At 30.7% G+C, this 26,126-nt stretch overlaps 1 protein-coding gene across 2 annotated transcripts in view; it reads right to left on the bottom strand.

Moving 5' to 3' along the window:
• LOC126781060 (inactive dipeptidyl peptidase 10) overlaps positions 1 to 22,415 on the bottom strand; it is a 113,654-nt gene extending 91,239 nt beyond the window's left edge. For both annotated transcript variants that reach the window (XM_050505835.1, XM_050505836.1), the window contains exons 1-2: positions 22,321 to 22,415; positions 14,210 to 14,480 (exon numbers count right to left, since the gene is read on the bottom strand). The gene's annotated coding sequence lies outside the window, so the exon portion shown is untranslated. The remainder of the gene's footprint in view (positions 1 to 14,209; positions 14,481 to 22,320) is intronic.
• Positions 22,416 to 26,126: the final 3,711 nt, after the last annotated feature.

Here is a 26,126-nt window from a genome sequence, read left to right as displayed (position 1 = left end):
TTTATTGTTGAAAATAGGTCGAGTGGTAAACAGCCCGTAAATGTCCTTCATAGTTTGCAAAGGCCTTCTCTCTTGTGAAGCAATTGATTTAGAACTTATTCAACCGTGTTTATCACTGAAGGTTGATAGATAAATAAGTCCGAATTTCATCTGATACAAGCAGGATTCTGACAATGTTCTTCTTTAACTTGAAGTTCGAATTGAAATATAACCATAAATTCTACACGTTAAAATCAGAGGTACTCTTAAGACTTTTCAAATTTGCTTAAAAGTCAATTTTGTTTAATTTTAAACTGGACCGTTTTGATTCCATAAGAACAAGCTCAATTCAGTTGAACATGAAATATTAGAAAGTGATATGCGAATATGATATTACATTAACTGTAATACTTAAAAGATTAACGAATAAAATAATACTGTTGATAATGAAACAAATACATTTAAAAAACATTACAATAGACTTGAATTTAAAAAAAAAAACTCACTAGAAAATGTGCTAAAATCGCACCATACAAGGATGCATAAGTCAATGCTTAACTTGCAAACTATTAATTGAGTACACAAATCGACGTTAATGTACTAAAAATAAACCGTAAACAAACCAGCTACAACATGTGCAAAGAATGTTTTATGTTTATTCTACAATATAGTGTAAACTTACACTGTAAATAGTAATGTATATTAATAGTGTAATAATTTAAAGTCTACTAGTATTAATCTGAAACAAATATAACGGACACAATAGAGGGAAAATTATTAATCTCAGGCTAACTATATCGGTAATTGAACATGATACAATAAATATAATTTTGCTTATTTATTTTGTAATACTGCTGCCATGCATGCAATGCATCTCTAATTCTTGTGAAGAAAAACGTCGTGAAAATCAACATGTATCGAATGAAATTTTGCCATTTTTATATTCCGTAATCCGCACTGGTGCTCTAGTTAATATAAAAATAAATCTTATTAGTTTTTTTTTATTTACCTACTTTATTTATTCTCTTCTCAGTACCTCAAAGGCTTTGCTGGAAGAGCTCTCTTATTGGAATAACTCCGTCTTTGTACACTTTTTTGTTTTTGATTAAGTAAAAATTACTTCTTGTATAATCATTTGTGTGCAATAAAGATAGTTATAACAACAACAACGATGAAATGTTTATTTATTGTAATAAAGAGCAAAACGAATTGTAGAACATGATTGTATCTACACATGAAGCCAATTAGTAACTGTATACAGCTCAATTATAACAGCTTTTTAAAATGGTTTTCTTTCAAGTTGATATTAAACACAAAAAGACGCTTTAATATTATACTTTAATTTCTTTGTAACACGCTTTCTTTCCACTTAAATGAATGGGAAGCTCGATATAGTAGCAGGTTTACAAAATGCTACGATCAATTCGTATCTACGAACTAAATAGATTAGCTTTTAAAACCGAACTCTTGTTTCATACTAACTACTTACCTTCTTCAAGTCATTAAAAATTTGTTACCTACTTAACTTACTGCTTGAGTCATGATGAGCTTAATTTTAAATTCTACAAGTGCATTTAGAAATGTCTAGAAATAAAAAGCAACAAATCCAACCCTAAACTATTGAAAACTCTTCTCTAATGGACAAGTCTTGGAGCTTATTTCACCACGCATGTATGTTTGTGTTTAATATTATAATGCAACGATTATTATGGTTTTAATATATGTAAAAAAATTTATAACTCTAGCAGTTTTCACCATTTAATATTATCTTTATTTTGTATTTATACCTTAAGTTTGCTTGGATTAAATAACTCTTATCAATATGGTTGCCTTTTATATATCTTCCTTGTAAAAATTTAATAAAGAAAATAGAGATAGCTATAAATAGGCCATGGCAGGATACGGACACTAAATAAGTTTTTGTTGCATTCTTATATGCCCTTAATGTAAGCTGTTTTGGCTGTACTTATTTTACGATGATTTTGAGTTTTGTAAGAAATATAACATAGACGACGATAGGTACCGTTCTAAACGTGCTTGTGAACAGTTCATACTTCCAAAAAAAACAAATAAGTGTCAATAATAACTTTAATTTTATTAAATTATAACTTACAAGCGTTACACCCTTATGTTTAATAGCAATTAATAGGTAACGAATTCAAATAAAGTCGCGTGTTTAGTTTTTTATAAATACTAATATATATATATATACTATGTTGTTCCTATTGTTAATCTAAATAGCGATCGTTAACACTAATACCACAGGTCTATTACTTCGCCTAATGTGTTGACTCGTTGTTAATTGGTTAATGTATTATTTAGAAATGTTATATAATAAAGTTTCCGCTTATAAAGAGGCTGGCTGAATTTAGATTTCACTTTAAGAAGCCCGAGATGGTTCGGTGTTATTTTTTCATTATTTTTATATTTAAATTACAATTTCTTAACAGAGATGTGCGTCAGTGCCTTGGGTTATATTTTGTTTCTTAATTGTATATAATGTTTGTTCTGAATTAAAAATTACAAAAACTTAATACCTATCTATAATTATTAAATGTCGTACTCATGCACATACATCGACGACTATATTACAATTTAAAATAAATAAAAAACAACCTACGAACTGAGGGACGAGAGTGACATTGCTAACCTAACCAAGGACCATGGGTACTGCAGCCTTATAATCAAAGAGTATACTAATTACACTACCCTTTAGTGTATTGTAAATGATTCAGCAACAGCGCAGTGAGCGGCCTATAGCAATTTAGCTAAAACGTTCTTTAAAACATTTTGAACTTTGTATTTTTAATAGAGTACCCTTATAAAGGATGCATGTATGTAAAATGAATTTTAATAAGCGTTGTTGAAAAGATTAATTCCACTCCTTTGTTAAAAATAAAATATTTACTCTTGATGGAGGCTATGTTAACGTTTTTTTATAATAAAAAAATCTTGAAATATTACAATTATGTTATTTAAATATTGTGTATAATTAAAATCAGATTACACGTTGTAATTTTGCTAACTAAATAAAATGTACGTAAAATTACGTCAAAAGGGCTTAATGAACAATTCATTACGACATGTAAGCGTTACGGTTGGTTTAGTATAATATATTTTTTGAATTTAGTATTATTAATAACATAATGGCTAGCAAAACACGATGCTTAGCTAATTGCCTAAAACAAAACGTTTCAAAAACAAAACAAAATGTTAATGATTGTCGTAATAATAAATAATAAGGACGTTCAATTTAGTTTACTGGTGGTAGAGCTTTGTGCAAGCTTGTCTGGGTGGGTACCACCCACTTATCAGATATTCTACCGCAAAACAGCAGTACTTGGTATTGTTGTGTTCCGGTTTGAAGGGTGAGTGAGCCAGTATAATTACAGGCACATAACATCTTAGTTCCCAAGGTTGGTGGCGCATTAGTGATGTAAGCGATGGTTCACATTTCTTACAATGCCAATGTCTATAAGTAAAAAATGGCTGACTTCGACTAATTTTAGTTAGAGTAAAAATCAATAATAAAAATAAAATATTTTAACTGTATTGAATGTTAAATATTTAATACAATATAAAAATATAAATAATATAGTATAATTATATTTGGAAAATATTACCTAAATGAAAGTAAAAGTGGTTAAAATTATCAGCTTGTATGCGCAGGTTTTGAAACAACGAACGGGAGTTGCTACGCTGAGGTCTTGACTGAAAGTATAAGGTCGATGACACACCCGCCAAATTGTTTATAAAAATAACAGGACTATACATTTAAAATAACTAATACCATGTCTAAGAAACTACTATTTAAATCTTTTTAACTCAATAAATATTGAAATTTTATTTATAAAATAATTATATATAACCATTATTCATCAATATATTTTATATGCATAGGAGATGTTATTGAGGCTAGTTAGGGTTCATGTGCAAAAAATATAAATTAATAATAATTTAATTAAATTATTCAGAAAAAATATCATAATTTTATCCTTACAACGCAGACCTGTATCGAAATTACCGTTTTAGGCCGAGGCCGAGGCCGAGGCCGGGCAGGATCATCTGACGTCGCTCGTTACGTCACAACCGCGCCCCCGCCCCACCCGCACGTGCGTCACTGCCTCCCTTCACGCAAATTGTTCGCCAAAAACAACATCGATTTAATACTCCACCAATGAATGTAAGCTAAATTTATTTTTGCCTGCCAACCGAAATCTATGGTCGTTATTAAAAAAACACTGATTTGTTTATAATCTGGTAGACGGAAATGGCTGTTTCACTTGGCATCCTATTCCGTTGTTTACAGGTAAACTTTAAAACGAGATCTTTAAAGTAAATATTATAGCGATATATCTTCGATTTGATTTGTACAAATGTCGTCAATACGTGAGTTCGCACGTATTCGTTCTCAAGTAACTTTAACTACTAAGACAAACTTTTTAAACTGAATTGTACTTATAACCATTTAACGAGCTACTACAAATATTAATAGAGTCTATATGATTTTGCTTCGCGGTATCTAATGAAACATATATTTTTATTAATTAAGAGTTAAAGTTTTATTAGTGTAAAATAAATTTTATTTATATCCTATCTTATAAATCATTTTTTAATCTATCACCTTAAATTGCTATTTGTTTCTGTAATTTAATCTTTTAGTACATAAAAAGAAAAATAAAATATGTAATATGTTACAGTGAACTAGTTAATATAACTTTTTAAAATCTCTTTGTTGCCGTCATCTGGGCTCTATGACGTAATCAATAGATATCGCAACTCAGCACTATCTCTTGAGCCGTCTCGAACGACGAGCTTCTATAAGTACTTAACGTTAAGCTTCATGTTACTTTTATAATTTATCTAATACAAACAATATATCATATCATTACATTGAACCAAAATATGGTTAAATATTGTTTATAGTAATTTGACGTTTTGCTGAAAATAGATCAGGTGTTCTGCGAAATAATGATTTCACGTCAGTAAGCTGCGTGCAAAACGACAAGCTTTGAGGCGACCGGAAATTTTCACAGATTCCATTTATTCTAGAAAATTGACAACACAGCATGTTTTATTTGTATATAGTATGTATAAATAAAAATAACTAAAATTGTTGTGAAATTAAATGTAAGATTTTGATTATTTATTACATATTTTATCAAGATTAAATGTATGGAAATATACAGGAATTTGTAAATTTATCTAAATCGGTATTGTGAAAAGGTTCGACTCAAGGTGTCTTATTTTGAATACATATATCGATAGTTTTCTCAAAAACAACGATGTTTTTTTATTTTTTATACATTTTTGTGTTTCGTATATAATATTTTATTTATCTATTGTTATTGTTTATTAAATATAACTGCAACTGGAATGTTGGTAGCATTTAAGTATGTCAGTTAAACTGAAAAATCTCGACTCGACAAAATGCGCTTTGAAAATGTTTTTCATCCGATGCTTTTGTACGTTAGAAACCGATTTCAACGTCATATCTGACGTATCCAATAAGCTATGAAAGGAAAGGCAAATGTTCGTCGGATTGACTTCTTTCGCATTGCTTTATCTTCAAAATGAAAATTCGATCTAAATTGAGCCGAAGCTGGTTGGAACGGGCTCTATGCTCATATTTGCTCACGTCCGTGCCGCACTGTGAATGTATGGGATACGGGCCAAGTTATATCACTCAAGCTTCTAAAAGAAAACGTGAGTACGTTTCTTTGAGTCTTACCTTGTCATAAACGTTAAAGATCGATTTGTCAAGTTATGTTACTATATTTAAAGTGTATACTCGTTTCTTACTAATATGATAAATAGAAAAATGATGTTCGTCTGTATATCGTTCATTCGTGTAATAAACACTAATTCGATTTCAGTACCCTTCACATCATGAAAATGTATATTTGCGGAATAGTTACCTAGTATGATTATAAGTTGTTTGAGGCGAGATGCGATTCAAGGGGTAGAACAAGTATATCCGAATCGAAGGTCATGGATTTTTAATATTTAATCTCGTGCTTGGCGATGAAGGAAAACATCGTGACGAAACCTGCATTTTAAAAATTAAAGTCCATCACATGTATCAATCAAACTTCAGTGGAGTACCGCGTACAGAAATAATCCATCTTTTCTTACTATAAGAGGGTAAAACAAAAAAAATCAAGTTGCTGCAACTTTATTTTTTGTAAGTAATCATAGATAAAAATATCCGCTCGGGCGTTATGAAGGCAAATTAATTCAGATAAGTGATTACAAGATCAATTTATCATTCGAAAGCTTATAATTAATATAAGTTAAGTGAATTTGTTGCCAAAAATAGTTGTGAATAATATTGGAATATTTTTTTCAACGTACCCAGGAACTAAATGATGACGAGACTTTATTGGACAACTACGTCGTTAATAATTTAAGCTCTTCGTTTTTTAAACCGCGAAACGTATTTCTTAAGATTAAATACGTGTTACGTATTTCCTGTGTCACGAATCAAACTAAAACGATAGAAAAGCAGAATGGTTTCAACAAGTAACTCGTATAGGTTTCCGTACCTACATAATATATTCTACGTACTTTGAGCACACACATTTGATACATCGGATCAAAACGATATTCTGAATTCAACATTGTAACAACAAGTCGCATATTTTTGTTTCGCATCGATTTGATCACAAACATTTCAAAGCACATGTTAAACAAGTGTACACGTTGCTTTATTTTTATGTTGTCTTTATAAACATTCTTCTTTGTTCCGTATAAAATAGGTGCATTATGCACGCTTTCGCTTCGTTGTGTAAACTACGAGTTGCGGAAAAGAAAAATCTTAAATTCTGGTACTCTGAATACATTGTTATGGTAACGTCATTGCAGATGCTCCCGCTATGTTTCTCGTTACAGTATTTCGTGATAAGTATTTTCAAATATTTCGTTTTTCTGCGATTTTTTTTCTAGCAAATTATAGTCGTAACACGTTTGTTTATGATTACAAATACTGTATTTTATTAGATCTGTGCGCACTTTTATAGCGGTGAGTTTTAGATTAAAAACAAAAAAAATGGTGTTTTTTCGTTTAACTTTAGTCTTATAAAATAAGATATTTTGATATCTTTATACAACTGCACGTTATTGTTGATCATACTCAAAGCGATTCGAGTACGTGCATACACCTACGTGAGCAATTTCAAGCGGAGAATCAGAAGAAACAAGGAGCGCTTAATAATGGTAAAAGCTATATTTAAACACGCAATCTTTGATAAGTTTCATGAAAAGTAATAGCTGAGCATATAACAGAAATTATATTTCATTTCCTGCTTTTGATTGAAGCTTTAACGTTTTTTCCACAAAAAACGACTTCCGTAGCGACTTTTATGTACCTCTTGTGTAATAGGAAGCCGATTAGGTTCGGAGCACTAGGAGATCCGAGTCAAACTTGGATAAACAATACTGAATTTATATGTGCTTAATTTGAGATTATAATCCATTTCGTGATCGATAGTAAAGGGATATCGTAAGGGAACCTGTTCGCGTCGGTAATTCTGCCACATGTGAATCACATGCGTTGGAATAGCCTGGTGAAATTAGCACTAAACTATCTCCTTAAAATGACGGGAGGCGTAACCAACAGGTTATTTACAGGGCGTTACTTTACTTTTATAAAAATAGTAACCAAGGCATTTTATCATTTACAATTTTATTCTTTATATTTTTTAGGAAAGTAGACGAGCAAATGGATTTGAAATGTATTGGAAATTAAATTCTATTTAATTATACTTACACTTATTCATGTAATAAAAATTTGTTTTCATGCAATTTTGTACACATTAATAAGTGAGTCAGAAGCTCGCATGATGTGCATATATCCCAATTAATAAAAGTGTCTGCCAGATAACTACAATAATAGCGCCAAACAACTCTCGCCTTTATGCGTTGTTTTACGAGTTTCTAAATTTTTAATGGATCATAAAATTTCATACATAAGCAATGTAAATCTTGTTAAAAATTAAAACAGTTTCAAAGATAAAATAAAATGTGATAAAAATTGCATTTTATATTAAAAGGTATTTTTATGTGTACTACAAAACTGCTTGAAGTTGGAGTCAGGCCCAAAAAATTACAACAATTTTTAATTTAGCAATATAAATAACCATATTTTTAATAACGAATATATAAGTACTTAACTTACAAATCAAATTATTGTATAATACCGAAAGATTCTGAGAATAAGCCTATCTATCGTAATCGATTTATAAACATACAAAACATACGAACGATTTACGCTTTATTTTTTTTTTATTTAGATTGTTAATTTATAGTCATAAATATGTTTTAAGAACACAAGCAAATATGCAAGTGATCATTGTATTTATTATTGTAAAGAATTTGTAACAATTAAAAATTGTGCAATAAAGAGAGGCGCTACTAAAAGGTAACTTAATTTAAAACTAGATTTTACCTGGGACTGAAAATTATTTTCTTATAAACTTTGCTTATCGACTGTTTAGTTAAATAATACAGCAGCACTTGATATTGTTGTGTTCCGGTTTGATGGTGAGTAAGCCAGTGTAATTACAGGAAAAAGGGACATAACATCTTAGTTCCCAAAGTTGGTGGCGCATTGGCGCAATGAAAGCGATAGTCAACTTTTCTTACGATGCCAATGTTAATGAGCGTTGGTGACCACTTACCATCAGGTGGCCCATACGCTCGTCAGCCTACCTACTCAAATAATATACTATTTTTGTCATTATTGTTTTGACATTCGAAAGAAGAATACACAGATTGTTGTGTTATTGCTTCTAAACAGTTTTTAAGTAAGTCCATTTATATTTATGACATGATTTAAGTATCAATGTGAACATCGAATGTCATTTATCAGCTTTACCGTGTTCTGTTGATTTCTCGGTCGTCAATGTTCGCAATTGCATCCACGATCGAATTGCCAGCATTTACTAGCGATTAAATTGTCGACACGATGTCATACTTCGACAATATCGCTTTGACAGTACGAGCGATTGGAATAATGTTTATGAGGTATCTGTAAATTTTGTTCTGTATTTAAAAATATGAATCATCTATTCGTGTCTATTCGTTTTGTCGCTTATCTGTATATTTAATAAGTATGTATGTGGAGTAAGCTCCAAAACTTCTCCTCAAAACGGGAGAGGAGGCCTTTAGCCCAGCAGTGGGATATTCACAGGCTGTTACGGAGTCTATGTAAAATGTTTTAGATAAGATGTCTTTGTTGAGATATATTATATTTCTTTCAGATTATTCATAAATGGAATTATTAGATATTTATAACATATCATATAGGTAACATAATTTGTTTAATAGTAACTATATATTTCAAAGACATTAGATATTTGTTAATTAAAAGAAAATTAGAAAATGCCAATTTTTATGTTTAATTTACTTTCGGAAAATAACATTCGCTAGACATCCGCCAATGAAAAATATTTTTTTAAAAAACAATACAATTTATCGAAGATTATATAAACTATAACCGTCTCATTGTTTACTTCAATTTAGCATATTCGATGTTAATTCTAGCAATTAATCAAATGACAGTATTGCTAAATGACGAACATTTGTTCTAGTTAGCACCAGGTGACTTCTCTGAAATCAATATTAGCAATCGAATTCTATCAGAATTACTGTAGCTTACCGACGATTAATGACGATAATTTAGCGCAGCGGTCACTGCAACTACCTAAGGTCGTTAGATCATTCCCTCAATTCTCGTCTGAGTTAAATATATTGCACTTGTCTTTTGTGTATCCCCAGACTCTAAATTTTACCTCGTACGACAAAGCTGTAATCGATGCAATTAATAGCATTCACATACATTGCCTAATGATTTTCAATGGTGAAGTCTTGAATGCAATAAATTCGGCTCTCAGTTCACGTCTAACAAGATCAATCCTGGTTCTTGAGCAATTATATTCCGGTCAAAACGAAAACGATTCCTATATGGATCAATAATGATTTGGAGATCTCTTCATTATTATTATATAATAATTATAATTATACATATTGATTATAAGTATCCTGTAGTACCTGGTATATGAGAAACTTATTAAATTTAAGCAGCAGAAGTTTGGAAGTTGGCTGTAAGCTACTAGGCGCCGAAAAGCACGCTAAGCCGCTGGTTCCAAGTTTTTCCTTTCAAGTCGATCAATCCATTAGGATTATGAAAGTGCACGTGTGTTTTTTTATCCATATGTGCATTATAAAATGGAAAGTCACCGATGAAAATGACCGCTGTGACTGAAATTAGTCAGGAGTATATATTATCGTAGGTAGTGATATAAACACCATATTAAAATTGAGCATTGTACATAGTATTTTATTTTAATTTCGTTTTGCTCGTAATACTTCAATGAAGATTATGTCTTTGAAAGATGTCCTTGTCTCTATCCATTTTTATTATTTTCATCAAATTTCAGTTTATGTCAGAGCAACTTTATCATTAGAAGACTAATGAGTGCAGTTATATGGTCACAGCAGCTAGGTAAATATGGATACCACAGTTATTTAAGTTATTTAAATTAAGAACATGAAAATTAAGTGGTTGTTGTAGTTTGAACCTACGATCATCGGTTAAGATTCACGCGTTCTTACCACTGGGCCATCTCGTCTATATATATAATTTGACATGTGTATTTAAAATCCAGCTGTATTCCTGGTAATGGTAAGCTAGACTCCTACGGTTAAAGTTCACATTTTGTACTTGACCAAATAAAATAATATGACAAAAATATTATTAGAATTATGTTTATGGAAACCCTGAAAATGTTAAAACAATGGGCGTTGAGGATTTTGTTTGTACAACGTTAAGTGTTTTCTTGCTGATCTGTTTACTAGTACAAGACGTAAATAAGTCGATTTTATTGAAAAATAACTATTTACTATTCAGATAAATTATTTTTTTATCCTACGTCATTAAATTCACAAGCAATTCACGTATTTAATATATACCTAAATTTATTTCGTTTACCTCGGAAACTTGGCTTGTTTCGAATTTTGTATTTATGTGTTTCCTAAAAAAAGCAATTTGTCATTAATTATTTAAGCCGTGCGAGGCTTGGTCACCTAGATACTTATAATTAATAAGAATCTATATTTAAAAATGCAATTATTTAATGACTCATAATTTTACAAATTTAATACGAACACATACATATACAAGAACATACTTTTTACGTATTTTAATTGCAATTTCCCAAACATATGCTAGGTTATAACAAAGTAAAATAAATATAGGTTTAATTAAATACACTATCAAAGTAAATTTAAATAACATGGTTCCAAACGAACTGGTTTTTATTTTACTAAGTAATAAGACTACATGACTAATCACTTCTTTAAATCTACTAAATAACATTATAAAACTGATTGACTGACATACAATGCACAACCTAAGCTTGTGAGTCTAGGAGAGTGAAATTTAGCAATATAATTACTAATTGGTGTTTAACTGTTTTAAGGCTTTTGTTTATGAATAAAATAGTTATATCAACATATAATTATTCTCTTCTTCCACTTAGGAAAGCGGAGGAGGAGAATAATTATTTGTTAGAAATTATATGATGATACATCACATAGTTTTTGATGCAAGAATTATGAAAATGAATGTTTATACTTCTGTTTATAAATAAAAGTATTTTAAGAAATTCACCCGATTAAATAGAAGTTGAAATTTCGTATGGAAGTTAATAATTTTCGTAGTTAGAAATCTGGAATCGTGGTATATTTACAAGTCCGTCTTTATTTAGATAAAGTTACTTCACATAAATAATTACGCGAAACTATATATCGACATATCGACGATCCATCAGAACAGAGGGTAAATACAAAATCGGTTTTTTAAAAACTTTCGAGAATAGTCTGAACTTTTAGGAATTCTTTTTTTTTCTTTCAGGAATCACCTGAAATGTTGCCGAAAACGGCTGTCTAAGATAAATAAACTTCGATTATGTTTGACCGATTTCCCTGAAAGTTAGCACATATATGTATACAACTAATCCTTCTTGGAGATGGTTTATATTCTATCCACTTTGCTGTAACTCGCGGCTAGATGGCGCAGCATATTATCTTAAAAGCCGTTTAATAGACCGTCCTGATAATTGGAATATATATACACAACTAGTACGTCTGCAGGATTATGCTAGTCTCACATACTTGTAACATAAGAAAAAATAAATAAGTCAATAATGGTGGCAAATATCATCTAAAGAATTACAGTACATTTCGTACGTCAAATAAAATCATTAGTAAATTTAAACGAATGTTATAAAAGCTATATCGAGACATTCTAACTTATAATAGTTAATAAGACGTAATAACCGCTCGTGACATATGTAAACAGTGACAAAATTAATATAATTAACATTCGCGAAGGCCACGGCAAATGTCGCGACAGTTGGAGTGACGCCAGAGTATTAATAGAGTACTTTAATATTAATGTGATACACGAGACAATCGAGGAAGCGACGCTGTTTACGTTATATAAAACGAATACCATTGAAATTATTGAAAAGCTTAATTGCATAGTTCGAACGAATTTAATTCGTGGCAGCAAGCTTGATAAAAAAAACTTTTGGCCTGTAACTTTTATTACCTGACAATTTATTCATTGTGATTAAAAGGGATTTCATCTGAAGTTAAAGGAATTTAGCGTGTCATTGTTGAAATATGATGGAATTTTATATTTTATGGACATACATATATTGTATGTTCAACCTGAAAACCTCGACTTGTGCAAAAGTGACCACTTTGGCGGTTTTAAGCCATTAAGCAGTGTTGATATTATCTAGACTTAGGAGTGATTGAGCTAAGACGAAAACGTGCGAGATGGGGAACGAGATTTTACGTAATTAGCTCATTCGCTTAACCCGTTAGACTGACTTTTGTTCAAAGTTTTTTATTTTATTTTCAAATTCAAGTCATAAAATCCATAACTGTACGTGACAATTAATTGACAATTAATTTCGATTATGAGACATCACGTCACACAATAAAAAATCTTAACTCACATTTCAATTTAAATTCATTCATCTCATTACATGCTTACATGTAAAAACAAACTCATAGTTCACTGCAGAACACGATCGTGAAATGTCAGAAAGTCATAAGCGACTAACTATTGTCTATAACAATTATCACATTTCAAAAGTTTGTTTAGGATATACGCGTCAATATAGCGTATCACCGCTTTCAACATTTAACGAGTGACATACGAAGTGAGTTCTTAAAGAATAGCGCTGCTGGTATGAATGGATTGCGTTCTGCGTCCTGTACTTTACTTTAAAACCAGTCTTTAAATGTTTTTAGCTAGCGTGAACAAGTCTGATTCTTGACAAAAAATCTACTTTAGTCATAAAAACTACAATTATTAAATAAAATAAAATAAATATTTATTCAGCTTGCATAACACATGAACAAGAGTAAAAAGGACACTGTAAGATCTACGAAATAAAGCTAAACATAATATTATCAGCTATAATAAATAGCAGAAAACTGTAAATTATATATTTTTACTCTCTATTCAATAGTAAAATGTAGTATTTTTAGTAGATGGTTAAATAATTATAAGAGAATATACCGAAGCTTTTCAAAGGTCACACAAATATTTTCGATGGGTTCATTCTGTTCACAGAATTTCAGTTAAATTTACGTATATTATATATTCTTATATAAATAGTTTATAAGCTACTTACATATAGTATGCGTCATTTATGATAAAACAATATTTTTCTTACAAAAAATGGCTGAATTATCTGTTAAAGTATTTAGACTTTATGTTCGTGAGCTTCGGTTACTTGTATCTTTTATATTGATCAGTTGTAGTATTTTTTTTTCATTAATAAGAAGAACGATGCCTGGCGCTTTACTTATTTGTAGCACCAATATAAAATGTATCAAAATAAATGCACTAATTATCGATTATATAATTAGATAAGTTATTAAATGACTTTGAAATAATGTATGCATAAGAAATATTTGATAAGGTAAGTAATTAAGTTCCAAGTTAAAGTGGGTTAATAAGTTTAATTAAGTTTTAGTTTGAGTCAGTTATTGTAAATTAATTTACAAGATTTTTTTCTGGATTTCAAAATATAACTGCTTTGTACAAAAAACCAACAACGAAACGGCGTAATTATAAAGTTTATTTATGTTTACGATCTCTAATACTAATTATAGTATAAAAGAAATTCAGAAAACAAAGTTTACTTACCTTTATAACATCGTTGTATATTGTTTTTTCTTGTTCAAGAAATACACTTTTCTGCTCTGACCGATATCTATTCTCAGATAAACGTTTAATACCGCACTTATAAAAAATACACTTGTGTCAATTTGATGAATATTGTGTGATATACTGGCGAGGCACTTGAACGAGAATTATGTACGAATTAATAGCACTTGTTTAGCACTAATATTAATAATGTTAAGTCTTAATGCGATCAGTTCTCTCTTGACATCTACGCCTTTGAAGCATTTGGCATCTGTAACAATATAAATCTTTGTTATAATTATATTTGTATATGTTTTATATTCACTTCACTTGTATTATAGCATTGTGAGAATGTATCCAAATAGAGTATGGCTGTTTAATGCTTGGAGAATAACTTCGAATGTGTACTGTCGAGTTTAATGATGTAGCCAGGAGATGGATAGTTGAACTCTGGAATGACTACTATCAAAACCAAGTATGAGCTCATTTGGTTTGTTTTGACGAATACATTGTCTTAAAAGCGTATTTTTTTAACAATAATCAATATTTTCTAATACGAATTACGTTATTAAAAGTATATAAAGTATAAATTCCAAAGTAAAATAAGATATATACGGACAATAACATAAATAAGAAAGAGACCATGAACTTTTGAAACGTTATTAAAATCCGCTACGCCGCATGGCATGGAAAAAACAGATAATAATTCGCGAAAAGGAATCTAATTATGGCAGTGACTGCTCACCCTCGAACCGAAATTTAACATTTTATACCCAGTATCCTGATTCTATTTATTTTTTCTTAATAGTATCGGAAATCAATAAGGATTCTCTATTTTAACGCTGAACACGCTCCCGTAAAGATGCGGACGTGATGATGGCAATTTCATCTAAAATATATAATGAGATTCACGATAATACCCTCGATATTCAGCAACAATTACAAAATAAACAGTTTTCAATTGAGATTTACAAATGGATCTCAAAAATCATGTAATAGAACAGACTGCATTTGGTATAAAACAAACATCGTGGTAAGCGCGACATAATAGATACTGGCTGTACTTAGCGGCTTTACCTATCTAATTCGTATTAAACATGGAATACGTCCACGTTTCGGCACCGTATGTCATGGCAGGTAAGACGCATTGGTTGAAGACTTTCGTCTTCAAACGTTGCGGTATAGACGACTTGAGGACTTGACGAAGGTTGCCAAACGCTGCCCATCCCAAGCGAATTCTTCGATCGGCTTCCTTCTCGAAGTAGTTGCAAATAATTTTAATAAATAAAGCAGTTAATTTAAATTCACATATATATAATATCACATTTTTATGAATATAGATAAACTAGTTGTTTTGTAGCTTAAGTGGCTGGTTTTTTTTTCAAATATGATTTATGAAAATGCGTGTTTTTGTAACGTACTAGAGTCGACCATCTCAACCCTTGGGTGTCGTAACACACGCCGACTAAGGGATTTTTTGTGTTAAGCGCATTTGTCAACACCATTGACACTTTGTATCTCAACAACCCTTATGGTGGCGAGCACAAGCAAAACCATTCCACTTTCGTCAGGGAAATAATCAACAAAATAGAATTTTTGAAAATATTTACCATATCATGTGTTCATTTAATATTGTGCTAAGCAACGTGCAGAATCAATAATCTCGATTAAATCAATAATTCAGTGATAAATATATATTAGGCTAATTATAGAATTCCTTTTACTATGAAAAATTAAGTAATTACATTTACAGTCTTTTTATTATAATAAACAGATACATTTAGTGTCCAAATAAAAATAAACTATTAAGGATAAAATAACGGTGATCAACCGACCACTATTATACAGCGTTTTTAATTTTTTGTAGATATACATATATATATACATATATATATATATATATATATATATATATATATATATATATATATATATATATATATATATATATGAGTGTTCATATTGTTATATCAGTTTTGTTTCCGATATACCTCATGATTTTTTAACTCGAAAATATCACAAGAAAAACTCATACTCGCTCCTTGTCTTCTATCTACTAGGCCATCTTGGCTCCTTTCGTTGGAAACAAATATATCTTAGAGCATCGTTACTCAAACTGGATGTCACGAACCCCAGGGGAATCGCAGACAGGTATAAGAGGGGTCGCAATGTATCTAAAATAATAAGAACCGTACTTGGAAATCAAACTTTAATCTTGTCAGACAATAACAATATACATAGAAAAAAAATGTTTCTGCAACGCAAGTTTATTTGTGACGAGGGGGATGATCTTATAAGCATAAGTTCCCTCTAACATTTTTCAATTCGTTTGGAAAGGTTAAGCGATCGTTCCTGACTATTACTAAAAATGGGTCATTAACCCGAGATAGGATAGTAAGATTATTTCAAACGGATATATTATGATTTAATATAATAGAGCATACTTAGGCTAGTAATGATACGAAAAAATAATATAATTATAAAATTGGTCTTTCTTTTCCTTTTATTATGCAAAAAAAAAATTGTGTAAAAAAATGTATTAACTTTTTTTTATTTCAGACTACCTCCTACCAAATTATTTAAATATTTTATACACATAATTCAAATAGGTATTGTGTGATAAAATAGCAGATTTAAAAGCATTTTCGTCACAAATTGAATTGGACACCAATTTTGCTATTTATTATTACAGTTAGAATTATTAAAAAATTAAGATAACAACATTATGAAACCACGACCATTCCATATTGTATCGCACTTGCAGTATCTGGGCGAAAAATTAACCATCCCTCCTGTCACCAGTGAAGCCATGGTGTAATGTCTTTTAGAAATGCCTTTGCACTATCACTAAGGTATTCAAATATCCAAATATTCCAATTTCAAGTATCCAAGTATTTCAACTACGAAACTTATACTAAAAATTTAAAGAAAAATTGCATATTTCATGCGATTCATCTTATTACTCTTATAAATACTCAATTACCGTTATTTTAGGTTTTATTACCAACAAGTAATAGCTTACTATATTGGATCAGTGGAAACGTTTAGCGTGGGATTACTTTGAGTTAATAAAATATTTGTTTTATATTTATTGAAAGTCCCTTATTCGGACCCTGTACCCTTGTGTACCCTTGTGCAGTCCGAATGATTTGCTTACACTTTTTTTATTACTTTATACATAATTGCACATCATGTAATTTAACAGATTACATTAAAATAATCAGATATGAAAAAATATAAATAGTCTAATCGTTCAAAGCGATATCTTACAACAACCTTTGAAAAGAAGTTTGTCAAGAGAATTTACGTTAGTTATAAAATTAGAATTAGCAAGCTGAAGTGGCAGTGGGCAAGTCACACATACAGAACCGATGGCCAGTGGAGTAGATTGTTTCTTTAGTAGAGGTCGCGTGTCGACAAATTCAGTGTAGGGCGCCCTGTAGCTTAATGGTACGATGATATTCTAGCAGCGGGCAGGGATTGAAGAAGATCTGAAGATCAAGCTCAGTTTCGTATCATGAGAGAAACCTTTGTACAGCAATGGACTGACACAAGCTAATGATGATGATACAATGATTACGGGTGGACTGTTGAAGAGATTCGTTGCTATCATTAATATCGAAGCCGTGATAAAAAACGAAGGTCAAAAATGCTTTATTTGGAAAATAATACCATGTACCTAATGAATGACGGTTAAGAGAAAAATCGCGAGGAAACCTGCATGTGTCTTTGATGATGTTTCATTGAAATTCTGCCACATGTGTATTCCACCAACCCGCATTGGAGCAGTGTGGTGGAATAAACTCCAAACTTTTTTCTCAAAAAGGGAAAGGAAGCCTTAGCCCAGCAGTGAAACATTCACAGGCACATGTTACTTTACCTAATGAATGTAACTCGACATAGTAAAGCTTATAAACCCTTTTCGATTATGATTAAGTTAAAATTATTGTATGTTGCGATGTGTATGTTTTTTGTAATCTAGGGTAAGTCATAGTTGTATTACTAATTATAGTTCGGAAAAGGATCAATCAGGACCTGAGAAAAACCGGCGAAAGTAGCTCAACCAGCTTTTTGTTCGACATGATCGTTTATCATTTTTAATATATGAAATTATGAAACTTAAATGTGTGACACATTTCTTTTGAGAAACAAAATATACAATATATATAAATGACCAAACGATAAGAGAATAAAGTAGCAGACACTTTAAGCCATAAATTTACTATTTCATTATGTATGTATGTATTTGCGTTTAAACTTCTGTACACAATATTCAGCAGACAGACAATAAATTCATGAAAGTATCTTAATTAAATTTGGTAAAGCTAATTCGTGAACATGTGCAATGTAACACGTCATATTTTATTTAACAACGAAGGTTACAATTTTTTATCCATTACCTATATAAGTATGTATTTACAAAAGAAAAGTAGTATATGTAGAATATCAGTTGTCTGGTTTCCACAGTACAAGCTCTGCTTAATTCGCGATCAGATGGCCGTGTGTAAATAATGTCCCAGGATAATATTATTAGTACTGCAATATTTAAATACTTGTGTAAGACAGAACGTAATTTTATATTTTCTTTATGTTATAGGTAAAATATTTCATATATATATGTCATGAAGAAATAATACATAGAGCGTATGAATAATATAAAATAATTTAATTCTAATAATTTATATACATTTTAACTCAAAATTCGTAAAATTTAGGTTGGCTTTAAAAACGAATAACCTTTTGAACACATAAAATATGAATTATATTGTGGGCCGCTAAGGAAATAAAAATGGAAAATATAATACCTAAATAAAAAACAAGGTTTTCTTAAAAGACACTCATAGCATTGTTACTAATATGAGGTGTCATTAGCTTAAAGGCAACATATTTATGTACAAAGCTACGATGTTTTAATTATATTATTAACTGCCACTAGAAAATCTGTGTATACCTCCCTTCGTTAAAAAACTTACTCACTCCCGACAGGGGCGCTACTCTCCAAATAACTGGCTAATCATCAATTTTAATAATATCTACAAAATGCTCAATAATATGATTAACAATAAGAAAGTGTCAAACGAAGCTCTTATAATTGATATTTTTAATGACAATTTGATTCAGTTCCGTAGAAAAATATCTTTTTTTTTTCCTCAATAATAATGTATAAAAATAATGTATAAATTTTTGTTTTTAACATCTTTTTCTTTATGTATAAATGTACCCCTTACTTTTGTTTGCTTTTAATCAAATAATTAATATTCAAAAATTTTAAATGTTCTCAGATATTTATATTTTATTCATTTTATACCAATCAAGTGGTAATTTTATAATAATTTAATTGTTAAAATCTTTTCGATTTGTTATAAATATTTTGATTTTTAAAATTATAATTTTTTTGTTAACTCGAAATGTTGATATATTTTGCAACACCTATAATTTAGGAGACACTATTTGTATAACGTCAAGTTTAAAGACTCAATTGTATTTATTAGTGTACTTCTTGTTGGTGTTGATATTAAAATAAATAAATAAACTTAACAAAATAAAATAAAATGCTTTTCTAATTTTAAAACTTTTAGATATTAATTAGGTTACTTAGATCGAGTGAATTAAGATTAGCTCGATAATCATCAATAGGCTAACCGAGGCGACGTCGGCAAGCCAGTAGCCAAGAGTTCTAACTAGCTCAGAAAGCCTAGAGAGCAATTAGGCGGAAAGAGGAAATTGCATCTCTTGGGGATAACTCACAAATTGCCCCAAACGTCAGCGAGATTCCAGCTGAAAAGACAATTTGCAGTTCCTATTAGTTTTCCGGGTCCCAAAGTTCAGAAATGTTATGACTTGTACGCTAAAGCCAGATGTAAATGGTTATGCCTTTTTCTTAGTTCTTTAGCGCAGTTACGTCGAGTTAACTTACTTCAAACGTGTTTTCGCGGTCGCTTTGGTAAACTGTAATTGGAAAATTGAACCAATATATATATTCAAATCCAACGAACGTTTACTCCAAATACATAACCAAACTAAACCTTCGTGTGAAAAGCCCATTTTGAAGTTTACGCGACCACGGCGTTGAAGACTGTTGTAACTGTAACTAAACAAAGGCAACACGGAAATTACGCAAGTCTAAAATGTGAAGGAAATATCAGATTGTTTGTTTTAGTTGAACTAATAAAACACACAATCACCGGTGGAGTAACGTTTTATGAGAATTAGTGGGTCTCTGGTGCCAGGCTTGCCTCGGCACAGGGAGGTGTTTTCATTGAAACAATTCCTATATAAGTGGATAAAAATGTCATCGAATGATATACGAGTTTCAATTGTTATTTCGAACAAAAGCTGGAAAATATATGGATTAAATTTTTTAACCGCGATTTGTATGAGCCTACAAAATAATAAAATTATTTCACTTTAAGCTGTTTTGTGGATTATAAATAACTTAACAATTTATTTATCTTCGACGTATAAATAATCGTTCTGATCTTACTACATAAGAGAGGAACAATTTAAGTTCAGTTTTTTTTTTGTTATTTATATTACATTTTAGTATGTATTTCTAAGCACCTTCATAATAATAATATATAATAATAATATATTATTTAAATTTTATCAAAAATAGTAATCTGTATAATTGAAAGCTGAAACACTGAAAACACGAGAAAAAAAACATTATTATATAATCATTTTTAATTATTTTCATTAAACAAATGTATGGCCCAATGTATCGAATACTACGCAAGAGCAACTCCGATAGCTAACTTCCATAATTTTGAACACAATAAATATATTTCCATCACAGGACCGAATGCACTCATTCACTATTTACAAAACTTAAATTTAAATAATAGCCAGTTTGTTAAAATTATAAAGCGTAAAAAAATATATTACATAATTATATGATGTTTTAATAGAAAATACTACAATGTGAGACAGAATGCGATTCATTCATTCATTCGTTCTTTGAATAGATTAAATTAAGACGATAAATTTTATAATAATTTTAATTAACTGTTTTTGATTAAAACGAATTTAACAAACTATGTTGTTTATTTGTATATTATACGTTTAACGTTACAATTAAAAACAGTTTTTTTTTCATTAATAATGTAATGCGATATATTTTTTTAATAAATTAATACGAATATCGCAAAAACTCCACGTGGCCACAGGTATGAACTGTGTAAATTAAGTGGTAAATATATGGGCGTGTGATGATGCTGCCAAATATCGATCAAAATCGTATGACGAACGGTGTTGAATTGGGTTGATTATGATTGCTCAAATATATTTTAAGTTCTATATTATTAGTCAGTTGCATTAGTAAAGATCAATAAATATAATCACATATTTTATATAATACAAAAGTTACCCGAAACGTTACGAGTGTAATGTTTCCGTAAATTCCTTAGCTTCATTAGAGTCATGTATTACTTCTCTATGGAATACTGTAGCAGAAAATGTTACATAAATAAATTAAGGGCTACATTACTTTTTGACACACGATCTTTGTAAATGAAGAAATTTTCGTATCTTGCAGTCAAAGTATAAATCTCTGTCTTATGGGTATGACTGGGTACATATTTAAATATGTCTACAATATATTCCCAATTTTCTAAACTATTTTCTTAATGTAGATGCGCGCGGTTGGTATTTGGCGTAAAGCCAGTATCTATTGCTCTTTTCTCTCATGACATCTTCTATGAGATAAAATATAACACATTTTTTTTATTCTAAATATATTAAAAGGATAGTCTTTATTTTGTACTACACCGTCCCATAAAATCTTCACGTTATTACCTTTTGTCTTTTAATCAATACACACCTGATTTGAATATAAGTTTCTGTTATAAGGGTAATAGCATTGCTTAAGAGTACACGGTTAAAAATTATCTTGTTTTTAAAACTAAAAAGATGCATATTCTTACCAATACTTTAAAACTGAGCTTTTGAAAAAACCGATCCACCTTCCCTAACAACACAAACGACTAAGGGTAAGTCAACTGAAATATTAGCGAGTCCCGTCTGAATTGGTGATATGATGAATGAAAAGTGCAAATATAAAAGTGGTCCTATGGATAGGGAGCACTGTGGGAGAGTAACGGCCCGTCATGTACCTGGTGGCGGTATCGCGAGCGCAATCCGCGGTGCACAGAACGCAGCGAGTGGGCGAGAGCGACCCGTGTCGGCCGCCTGCTGCGAGCGACTGCCGCCCGGGCCGCGCCGCCGCGCCGCGCGCCACGCACCGCCTGCACCGGCACCACACACCGGCACCACCGCAACGCTGCACGACAAGCTGCCCGGCCGAAACCACCTGCCACCGCTGCAGCTTCACGCACCTTACGAATATCGATGTTTTTTGCCAGGATTTGTGCGGAGCACAGGGTTCGCGGGGGTAGCACGCACCGCGTGACGCGGGGGGCCGGTCCTGCGCGCTGCGTCACGCATCTGTCTCGACGATTTCTTGCGTGCTCCCGCAACTCGCCATCTGCAGAGACGCGTTTCGAGGCAAGCGCGCGCCGCCCGCCCATGTCACATTGCTACAATGTTAATGCCCTCTGTGACACTCACTTTTGATTTTACCTAAGAATATAATTCTCAAAAATGTTTTAAAAAAAAAAAGAAAATATTAAATAATAACCCAGTTAATCAAAATAAACATACAAAAAATACAAACAAAAAATAAATACATCTGTATACTATTACGAGTGAGAATTAAATATTTTAATATAAGCACTAATAATATTTACAAGAATTATATTTTACACGCATATTTCCAATAATACGGCACTGGATTATTATCGATTACGACGCCGAGTATTGAAACTAATGATACAAAGCAACCGAGACTGATCTCAAGAAAAATTTGTGGCTTTCTTTTATGCTACATACCGTGAATGAGAGATATTTGCGACTTACCTTCACTCGAAAGTATTTTTCTTGTACTTTTTATAGCAATCGATTTTATCCTATGCCCTAATAAAATCTTTATATTTATCGTTTTTTCAAAGGCATTTAGGAAGAGACTTTTCATAAATATTATCATTATAGCTAAAGATTGTTAATTAAAATGTACTAAAATATATCCATAGTGGTATAATATGTTCCACACAGATTAATCCTATCTGTCGGTGATGCTTATAAATTAATGGTTTAATGTAGCAAATACATAATGAAATTGAATACTTATTTTAGCCTACAAGATGATGAGAATCGTAGTCTTCCCCGAAACATATCTTGAATTTATCTATAAATAATGTAAGGAAAAGTAGATCATTACCTACATAATTATATAAACATTTTTTATATAAATCGAAGAAAAGCATCAAATTAATAACACTGAAAATATATTTTGATGAATAAAACTTTAAAATATCATGCGGAATAGTCGTACTTTATAATTTAGTTTTAGTTAATGCTCATGTATCGCTTAACACGGGGAAAATTAGCTCTGTATAAACTCGTGTCGCCGTGAAAATCTTAAAACAGCGAGAGTATACGCTATTTACTTGTTTCGCGCTTAGAATATCCATGAAATAATATTATCGTTGTTTTTTAAAGAAAACAACTGAAATAGTAGTTATTTCTTTTTCATTTCTAAGCATGTTTTCATAAAAAGTTTTAGGCGTAAATTTTCATTAACTTAGTAAGTACAGTGTTAGTGGACTATAGATTTATCATCGAGGGAGAAGCCAAACCATGCTTTATTCGCTTCACTTGCCGACATTTCGGCACCTTAGTCTAGCGCCAGACTAACTCATTGCCAGCAAAAAGATTTTAGTTGCTTTGTTTAAAATGCAATAATGCGCAACTAAAACGAATACCAGTTCACTATTTTGTGGTAATAAGAGAAAATATCACACTGTTATTTTTTATGTATAAAATAAAAGTAAACGGTAATTCAAGTAACATGCCTAAAACATAACAACCATAGAATTAAACGCACGCTCGTACTTCAATTTATGTTTTGTTCACACGCATAACTAAAAGTATGTTATATAATTAGTGAGTATGTATATAACTCGACATGGTAAAATATAAATTGCCTAATAACTCAACTCCGCAGTAAGCATGTATGTTCAAAGAGTATTATAAGATATTAAATATCCACATGTCAATAAATACGAATTGTGTTTTCTTCCGACCCAATTTATCAACCGCAAACCATGTGTTGGCTCCAATGTCCAAAATTTTAACATTGGATTATTTTTAATTTTATGTCATACAATGTCACGGATATATTTTTAATTAGGGTTAAGTTGCATGGCGCTTGAGAATTTTATAACATAATTTCATCATTTTTAATTTATAGGATTGTATAATATGTATGTTAGCTTTATTTAATTATTTTTGTTCAAGATTTGCCAAAGATGGCATTAAAAAGAACTTTTATTACTAAATGGAAATTGTAAATGGCAGTATACATAATTTTATATTATATATAATTTTTTAGGAATGTTTTGGAATTTATTAATTCATAATAGAAACCAAAGAAATGTTACATAGAACAGTTCATCTCTTTGATACTCATCTAAACGTTATCCTTATAAATATCGGTACTGATTCCTTTGTTAAATATTTTCGGTATACAAAAAAAAATCACAATTCCTGTACTTGGTGCTATTTTGTAATTACCGCATTATGCTTAAACGGCTAAATGCTCTCGATTGAATTTCACATGAGAATATTTTAGATTTTATAATAGAATATTCAATAGAAAGAACACACGATTCCGGTGTGCTAGCTTTTTATAATAATTTTGTTATAATCTCTTCAAACGAAAGCAGCTGAACGAAAAAACTAACTGAAAATTAATATGTAGAGATGGAATAACCCACGAGATACTTTTTATGTTGTAAAAAGTAACGGTTGTTGAGATAAATGCCACAAGTTTTTTTTTCACATATTCACTAAATCGACTGAATAAACTATGATAGAATCAAATTCGTGTGAGTATCAAGATTTGAATTGAACTTAGTGCATATGATTGTTAATAATAATACACTTTATTGCACACCAAGACAGCCCAATTACATTCATATAAAAAAATATATTATAATGTTACACAATCCAAGCTTCACTTCAATCTCTATCAGGCAGGAAGAGATCACTCTTTAGCGACCTTCGAGAAAACGGATAAATATATATTTCTATATATTAGTAATCATTTCAAATATTAGTATGTATATTGCACCTATTAAGTTATATATTAGTATATATATAAACAAATATATAATAGAATACTGTTACTTAAATTAAAAGTAAATTTTTTAGTAAGACAAAAAATTTACTGAGTAAGAAAATGTTATTTAACAGCCTTTTTGAAAATTGAAATTGACTGTACACGTCTAGCCAGAGGTAAGTTATTCCACAAACGCAGCCTGAATTGTAAAAAGATTACTCTAAAATGAAGAGGAGTGCGAAGAAAATTCGAGAAAAAGATTGTCGTGAGAACGGAGGCAGCGCTCATGGGATGCATTAAGGAATTTAAACCGGCTTTTTAAATATGATGGAGTGATAGGATTGAACAATATACAGTATGTTTGATTTAACATGATATATATAGTTAAAAGTATTTTAACTAGTTTCTATCCGCAGCTTCGCCCGCGAGAGAGAGGGGGTGATGTTACTACCTTACAGTATGCCCTTTTCTGTATCCCTTACAACGTGTATGCAACTCACTTTTGCATTTATAATATTAGTAAGGATACGGCTATTAAGTTATATTTTATGCCCAACGATTTGTTTACAAATTTTATAATTTCCTCCTATGAAAATATAGATGGAGTATTTGAGAAAAAGAAATTACTATAAACTATACAGTATAAAAACATGGTGTGGATATTCGTTATACTACGAAGACGATTACCTAAAAATTGGATTTACGGATATCTATCAAGACGTGATGACTAGGAGAAAGGCA

Source organism: Nymphalis io, chromosome 3 (assembly GCF_905147045.1).
Source record: "Nymphalis io chromosome 3, ilAglIoxx1.1, whole genome shotgun sequence".
In the NCBI taxonomy this organism is placed as follows: Eukaryota; Metazoa; Arthropoda; class Insecta; order Lepidoptera; family Nymphalidae; genus Nymphalis; species Nymphalis io.
This window is presented reverse-complemented; position numbering and strand designations above follow the sequence as displayed.